Genomic DNA, 8,650 nt, shown 5'->3' on the forward strand with positions numbered 1-8,650 from the left:
TTACAAATCGTGACATGAGAGAAAAACATTCAAACATAAAAGAAAATATATAAAAATTGAAGGGGGAAACAGTTGTAGCTATACCTACATAAAGTTACAGAAAAACCACGTTTGCTTTAGTTAAAGTAAACAAATACCATGCGAAAAGCTGAGTCAGGCGTCACCTTGGGCTGGGCCAGGAAGGGTCCCCAGGTTGGCTCAAATCGGTTCCATCCGTTTGGTTTGTTCAGCCACAGTCTTCCCAATTGAATAGCCGATAACATTTTGGTGAACCAGTGAGCAAAGGGTGGGTGGACTGATAGACTTCCAGGTCGAGAGAATACTTTTCTTAGCCACCACCACCACCACCACCCCTAGGGGCAAAGTGACCTGCATGTCGTGTCAAAGATCAGAGCATCGAAGGATGGACAGGTCATGGTAAGGCTGAATGTCTCTGCACTAGACTTTTATAAACTGCTCAAAAACAGCTGACCAAAATGTATGCAATTTAGGACACGCCCAGTACAGATGTGCTGGTGAACCATCAGTAATATAACACATTATTCACATAGAGGAGACAGGTTTAGGCTTTGATTTGTAAGGCAATCATGTGTATCATCTTGTACTGAATTAATCTATAGCCTGAGTTAAAAAGGTAACAATTGGCCCAAGAAAAGGTTCCTTTAAGTTGTGCCAATGTCTCAGAATGTTAGTTTTTGCCCCAAGGTTCCCTAGTAAGATCAGAGGAAACCGGAATACAAATGTTGATATTAACTGTTTGGAGTGTGGAGGAAGCAGGAAACTCTCAAAGAAAGGAAGGGTGATGGAGCTACAGTCAGAATGTGGTCAGTTCTCCTTGACGTAGTCTCTGACTCGGGAGGTAGCTGGTCTGTAGGGGACTGGGTTGAGAAGCGGAAGAGTCTCGGTTCAAGCTCTGGTGTGGACAAAACATGGAAGGTGTTCTGGTAGCAAGGTGAAGGTTCGCAGGACGCCTTCAGAGCACTGTTGAGGTATCCTGGAGCAAGGTGCCGAATCGCCAAATGCTCACCTATGGAGGGCCGTGCAACGGGCTGGCGACTCGTTTAGGGCTGCCTTCAGACATATGCAGCTGGGATAAGCTCCAGCACCCTCCGTGCGACCACAAAAGAAAGAAAAAAACTGGTAAAGGGAAAAAAAGAAGAGGAATTCTTCACATTTTCTGTGGAATTATTTTTTCCAGCTCCTTTTTTAAAATACATTTGAGGAATATTGTGACGCACACCTGAGCTCGCTCAGAGACGGCAGCAAGAACCTCGGCTTCACCGAATCTTACGAGGTTTCAGAATAAAGCAAATGTAAGAGTGAATGCGGTGACTCATCATCAGGGTCATTCACTTTTCAATGCAAATTAATGTGGGTGTCACAGTTACGTGCAGTTATAAGCTGGCTATTATGAATTTTGAATAGAACAGACAAATTGTGAAAGGATGGAAAGGAAACCTCAAAGCATTCCTTTGTTCTTTATATGTAGATGAATGTCCATGTATGTGTGTACATGTTCTGGCATTTATTATAAAGTGAGGACAAGGATTTATATTTTGCCTGCGAAGTGGGGACGTTTTGCAAAGTGAAGACATATTGGCTGGTCCTTGCAGCCGTAGGTGTGCTGCTTGAGGACTAAGACTTGATGTTAGAATTGGGTTTAGGTTGTGGTTATGGTTAGGATTTTGGTTATGATAGGTAGGGTCTGGGAATACATGATGTCAATAGGAGTGCTCACAAAGTCAGAAGGACAAACACGTGTGTGTGTGTGTGTGTGTGTTACTAGGTGGACTAAAGGAGGCACTCGGTAAGCAAGTTCTTCTCTTGAATGACATTTATTTAGTCATTTTTTCTGAAATTCTCTACTTAAATCTGGTGTTGGTCTGAAAATGTCACAGAAAGTTCTCATAGAACCCGCTGAAGGAAGAAGTCGGGGGAACAAAATCGCTGGTGAGCACGTGCTGCATTAAATCGAGAATCAACCGAGATGACATTTCCTCAACATATATGGGTAAATAAAAGGCAGTAAAGAAAGAGTATAAGTACGTGTAGCAGAGCAAAAGTACAAAACAAGAGTTATTACAGTAACCTGAGTATGTCTGCTTTCTCCCCCGGTGATATATTATTTAAAGAGGAGTGCTGCCAGTACACTGTCATGGTAACTGCTGCGAGAGGTGGAATGATCATGAAATAAAAGTGCACACAAAACTGACACAATAAAATGTAAAAGAGTCGTTCTTTCGCCGAGGAGCGCACACTTGCTCATCCATGTATCGAACCAGAAAAATGCAAACAAGGGGGGAAATATATTTATGTTAAAAGTGAGGAGTTGGGGCTGTAACCTGCACACCAGGACGGACACACACACACACACACACACACCGTTCACTCAAATGGTGAAATACATCTAAATAATGCCATTTTAGCCCAGACTGACTGTCACTGAAATCTACTGTGTGCCGTTCTGACTCGCTTCCGTTCACTTAAAGCTAATGTTTCATAATTAATTTCAAATTGATTTATCGATCCATAAATGCTGCTCACTCACGAAGGCACTGCACTCTCAGGAGCACCGTCAGTATTTTCAGGTACACACACGGTCAATTATGTCCCATTTAAACCCAAACCAAGCCTAGACACTTCCGGAACTTTACTAAGGTGCATGTGTGTGTGTGTTTTGCTCAGAGAGGTTAATATCCTATATCTGGGATGATACTAAAGGCAGCTGAGACTGAACTGTCCTCAGGTCCCCTTTCAGCAACAAACAAACTCCAGAATCAATCTCAACTCATGTTCTTCTGATCTGATCTGAAGATCCGATACTTGTGGTCACTCTTGACGAGAATGACTATTGTTGAGGGTTAGAACGTCATTTGTATTGTTGCTTCTCCACTGGAACCTACCCGGCTCAACTCGACACGGCACGGTTTGGAGGCTTTTCCACTCAGGGTTCCAGGGCTCAGGAGGTACCTTCTAAAGTACCTACTTGGATGGGGTTCCAAGCATGCCGACGAGGCCCTGTTATGGTTATTGTCAGTCCGTCAGGCCGAGAGTTTGATTGGTCCACAAAGTTGGTAACTAGATTCAAGTTTCAAAATTGTCTTTGTCCAACTGTTCCCAGCCTTAAAACGAAATTATGGAGGCACTCCCGGATTCATATATGAAGTAACTAATAATTCAGCACAGGTAAATAACCAAAATATATAACAATGTCCATGGCCTCAGTGTTGTGCAGTGCACAAAAGTAAGTGTACTGAACAGTTTTCATTGCTCTTAGAGCTGTGTGTGTGTGTGTGTGTGTGCATACGTGAATTCATGTCAGCAACATTGGTTTTGATTTTAGTTTTGCCTAAAAAGTTGTTTCTGCGTGTTGTACTTGTGTGTGTTTTCCACATTCTGGATTTTGCCTCCAACTGCAATAAAGAAGTTACTGTGTCGTGATGTCTGTCTTTTGTTTAAGAAGAAAGAAGAAAAAAACCGTCGGGAACAAACGTTTTTCAGAGATGAAAAGCAAGTTGTGTTTGTATGCTAACGGTGTCACGAGAGAACGCCTCGTTGTGAAGATCCCGCCCACGTTGAAAAGGGTGCAATTTAAAACCAACGACGAGTTGAAGTTGAGACACAATCGGATTGTGTCTCGGAGACACAAGGACACTGTTCGGTAGACTGTCCAGCTAGACCAGGAGTCATCTACCAGCCCTTAATCCAACTGGGTTTTTTTACCTACCAGGAAGACAGAACCACATAGGCCTGGGTTGATGACCACTGAGGTGCTGCTAAAGAACAGGATCCAACCCAACTTCTACCTCCAAAGATCTGGAGTCCTGCTCGCAGGATGAACCAGTTTTCCACTCGGTCACTAGCCTCGTTCTCCTGGAGAACCAAAGAGCCGTGGGGAAACCATTGCACAACATCCTCAATAGGCTGAAGAGGCAACATTCAAAATCACTGCTGCCACCTCCACCGCAACGATAGGAGAGCACACCTCAGGACCACACCCTGGACGGTCACCAGGAGAGAAACCATTCACTCACACCGACGACTCGGGCTCATTTTTACGGTGCTTTTCTTATGCGATGTGACTCTCAGAACTTGTGAGTATTTTGGAGCAGCAGCAACAGCCGAGCGATACTGTCTAAGCATTAACCAACTTATTTATCCACCAGGAAACAGAAGTCACTGTTGTTGTGATAGACTCTCAATTAGCAGTTAGCATCAGCTAATGGTCTCTTTACATTTGGAGAAAACCATTTAATGCCTCTCAGTGAAATAGATAACCTAAATATACGGTTACATATAAGACGTGCGATTTTGTCGATGAAAAAGGAAAAAGAAACCAAGAAACGGTTTGTTAAACAGCCATTTTAAACTGGGTTTCCAGCGTTTTAACTCAGTCTTCAGCATCTCTTCGTCCTTGGCTCCACTCTCTAATTTATAATCAGCTTTATGTATAAAAGCAGCACGAAGCCATGCATGAGCATCACCCTGCTGCTGACTGATACTGTGAAACACCGCAGAAGTTCAAGTGCATTTGTAGGCAACAGGTGTGACCGGCTGCTGGGAAACGCAGGAAAAAAAAACCAACCCACACACGTGCACGTCTGTTTTACCTAATCATCCAAAAGAGGTGGAGACGTTCATCCACTCGGTCGCACAGTTTTTTCTTTTTCCTGGAAGTTGCAGTAAAAGGTAATGAGCATACACTCAGGCACCGTGTAATACCAGTAGCTTAGGGATTTAACCCAGTCTCCATGGCGATTGGTGTAATGATGACAAATCTGCGTTTTCAATAAAAAAGGAGCCATGTGTTATTTTCATTTGCTTTTAGTGAAGCATGGACACTCCACGCACCTGAAAACACACACACACACACACACATATATATTTATATTCTAAATCTCGTGTACCTGACAGATCCGGTTTGTCAGCGTCCGCGTTTGTGGTTTGTGGGCTCAGACAGTAAGTCGACAAAGTACTTCACTTCATTCTGCAAACAGTGAAATGTTTATTTCCAAGGCTACATGCGCTGTGCTGCCTGTCCTCCGGAGGATGAGTCATCCACAGGCTACATACGCTACATCTGAGGTGGGCTCTGGACAAGCTCCTGGAGGAGCTCGTCCCCTCCTGGATGTGGGGGGGCGGGGGGGACCAGAAGCACTGCTGAGCCATCACCGCTGTACTGACTTTCTGTCACATTGCTTCACAACAGGAGACGCTATCTGGTGGAGGAAACTGTAAATCTCTCTCCTCACCCACCTCCTACGGTCAATTCTATCGATAAAGGGAGATGAGCCACCAAGCCGATCGTTTAAGTTACTTTTTTTGGGGGGGTGGGGGGGGTGAAGTATGTAATTTGCTAAGACTGGGCTGGGCCTCAGCTGTCTACTGTTGGATAGAGGTCACACACGCGAACCACCTCTGACCAAGTGGATTATCAGCACAAGAAGCCCAGATTTTTTTGTTTTTGGCGATATTAAAAGCCAACTTCACTGTTGGTGCATTTCATATCTATTAAAACAAAAGAGAAAATAGAGCTGCGAAAACTAGAATCACAAAAAAGCCACCGACTGGGCCTAACGCAGCCATCGCAGAATGAGATTCTAATTAGCAAGGAAAATGACTCACAGACCGTATCCACGATCGCTCCGCGCCGCCTTTGGAGTTAAAGTATCTCCCCAAACGTCCTCCAACTGTGCTGCCGATGTTGTATTTCATACTCATGTCTTATCCTTGATGTCGCAACATTGCATGTTCTGCACACAAATGTATGTGGTGTAAGCAACAACCCTTCCTGGACCTGCTTTACATGCCAAATTCAGAGTGCATGCTGGGAATTTCCATAACCCCCATTTAAATATTTGCATTGAGTGTCACGGGACGGGCTGACATGAGCGGGAGCAACTCTCTGCTCATCGCTCCTGGATTTGTGGGCTGGAAAAGTCCATTTTTTCTTTCTCCTGAACGCACCATTGCTCCCAAAATGACAAAAACCCAGGCGAAACATTGTTTTAATTAAATTTAAATTACTAATTAGATTTCGCTGCTTTCAGAAGGAGGCTCGGGCAGCAGGAGCGTGCTCTTTATGGAGTAACGGCGAAGAAAAGTCATGGAATAACACTCTGAGGCACTGGGGAGGCTGAGTGCTGCTGCTGCTGGCCGTACATCTACGTGCACAGCGTTGGCTTTTAGCAGCCTTGTCTGTTTTCACTCATCTCTGACTCTGCAAGAGGCTCCTGAACCGCTATTAACCTCTCAGTTCGGTGCAGGAAAAAAAAAAAGCAAAACAAACAAACAAGAGAAATCCAGTTCTACCTGTTTGAGTTCCACTGAGTGGGACCATTTATACGTGCATGTGCTCTCGTAGTAACATGGTGGCCATCAATTAAAAGTGCTGCCTTGAAGGCGATGTGCCATTCAGCTCCCCGTCATCTTTAACAACATAGAAATAGGAGAGATTAAACAATGGGTCCGACATGATCTGAGATTCTACCTGCAGTTGCTAAGCAACACCCACCTCCAACCTCTCGATCTGCCCCATTGGTCAGCAAGAAAAACGCACAAGGTGCCTCATTGGTTAAGAGAAAGTTAATAAACTTCAGTCAAGTCTTGCCTCCCTGCGTACACACACACACACACACACACACATATATATTTATATTCTAAATCTCGTGTACCTGACAGATCCGGTTTGTCAGCGTCCGCGTTTGTGGTTTGTGGGCTCAGACAGTAAGTCGACAAAGTACTTCACTTCATTCTGCAAACAGTGAAATGTTTATTTCCAAGGCTACATGCGCTGTGCTGCCTGTCCTCCGGAGGATGAGTCATCCACAGGCTACATACGCTACATCTGAGGTGGGCTCTGGACAAGCTCCTGGAGGAGCTCGTCCCCTCCTGGATGTGGGGGGGCGGGGGGGACCAGAAGCACTGCTGAGCCATCACCGCTGTACTGACTTTCTGTCACATTGCTTCACAACAGGAGACGCTATCTGGTGGAGGAAACTGTAAATCTCTCTCCTCACCCACCTCCTACGGTCAATTCTATCGATAAAGGGAGATGAGCCACCAAGCCGATCGTTTAAGTTACTTTTTTTGGGGGGGTGGGGGGGGTTGAAGTATGTAATTTGCTAAGACTGGGCTGGGCCTCAGCTGTCTACTGTTGGATAGAGGTCACACACGCGAACCACCTCTGACCAAGTGGATTATCAGCACAAGAAGCCCAGATTTTTTTGTTTTTGGCGATATTAAAAGCCAACTTCACTGTTGGTGCATTTCATATCTATTAAAACAAAAGAGAAAATAGAGCTGCGAAAACTAGAATCACAAAAAAGCCACCGACTGGGCCTAACGCAGCCATCGCAGATTCTAATTAGCAAGGAAAATGACTCACAGACCGTATCCACGATCGCTCCGCGCCGCCTTTGGAGTTAAAGTATCTCCCCAAACGTCCTCCAACTGTGCTGCCGATGTTGTATTTCATACTCATGTCTTATCCTTGATGTCGCAACATTGCATGTTCTGCACACAAATGTATGTGGTGTAAGCAACAACCCTTCCTGGACCTGCTTTACATGCCAAATTCAGAGTGCATGCTGGGAATTTCCATAACCCCCATTTAAATATTTGCATTGAGTGTCACGGGACGGGCTGACATGAGCGGGAGCAACTCTCTGCTCATCGCTCCTGGATTTGTGGGCTGGAAAAGTCCATTTTTTCTTTCTCCTGAACGCACCATTGCTCCCAAAATGACAAAAACCCAGGTGAAACATTGTTTTAATTAAATTTAAATTACTAATTAGATTTCGCTGCTTTCAGAAGGAGGCTCGGGCAGCAGGAGCGTGCTCTTTATGGAGTAACGGCGAAGAAAAGTCATGGAATAACACTCTGAGGCACTGGGGAGGCTGAGTGCTGCTGCTGCTGGCCGTACATCTACGTGCACAGCGTTGGCTTTTAGCAGCCTTGTCTGTTTTCACTCATCTCTGACTCTGCAAGAGGCTCCTGAACCGCTATTAACCTCTCAGTTCGGTGCAGGAAAAAAAAAAAGCAAAACAAACAAACAAGAGAAATCCAGTTCTACCTGTTTGAGTTCCACTGAGTGGGACCATTTATACGTGCATGTGCTCTCGTAGTAACATGGTGGCCATCAATTAAAAGTGCTGCCTTGAAGGCGATGTGCCATTCAGCTCCCCGTCATCTTTAACAACATAGAAATAGGAGAGATTAAACAATGGGTCCGACATGATCTGAGATTCTACCTGCAGTTGCTAAGCAACACCCACCTCCAACCTCTCGATCTGCCCCATTGGTCAGCAAGAAAAACGCACAAGGTGCCTCATTGGTTAAGAGAAAGTTAATAAACTTCAGTCAAGTCCTGCCTCCCTGCGTACACACACACACACACACACACACACACACACACAATGAAGAAATTCTTGTGAATGAGCGCGTGTGAGGGTGTTGGTGCTTGCGCAATACAGTGCTGATATATGCATTGAGCTAAAAATAAAGATCACACCAAATGCCGTGCCACTGAAAGTTGCTAGACTGAATTCAAAGTGACAAATCTAGTTCTCTCCAGACGTAGCAGCCAGGTCCCACCCTCATCAGAGCGCTGCTTTTTCCCTTATTTGATTAAAACAACAAAAAAAGTAAT

This window comes from Takifugu flavidus, chromosome 2, assembly GCF_003711565.1.
Source record: "Takifugu flavidus isolate HTHZ2018 chromosome 2, ASM371156v2, whole genome shotgun sequence".
Classification (NCBI taxonomy): Eukaryota; Metazoa; Chordata; class Actinopteri; order Tetraodontiformes; family Tetraodontidae; genus Takifugu; species Takifugu flavidus.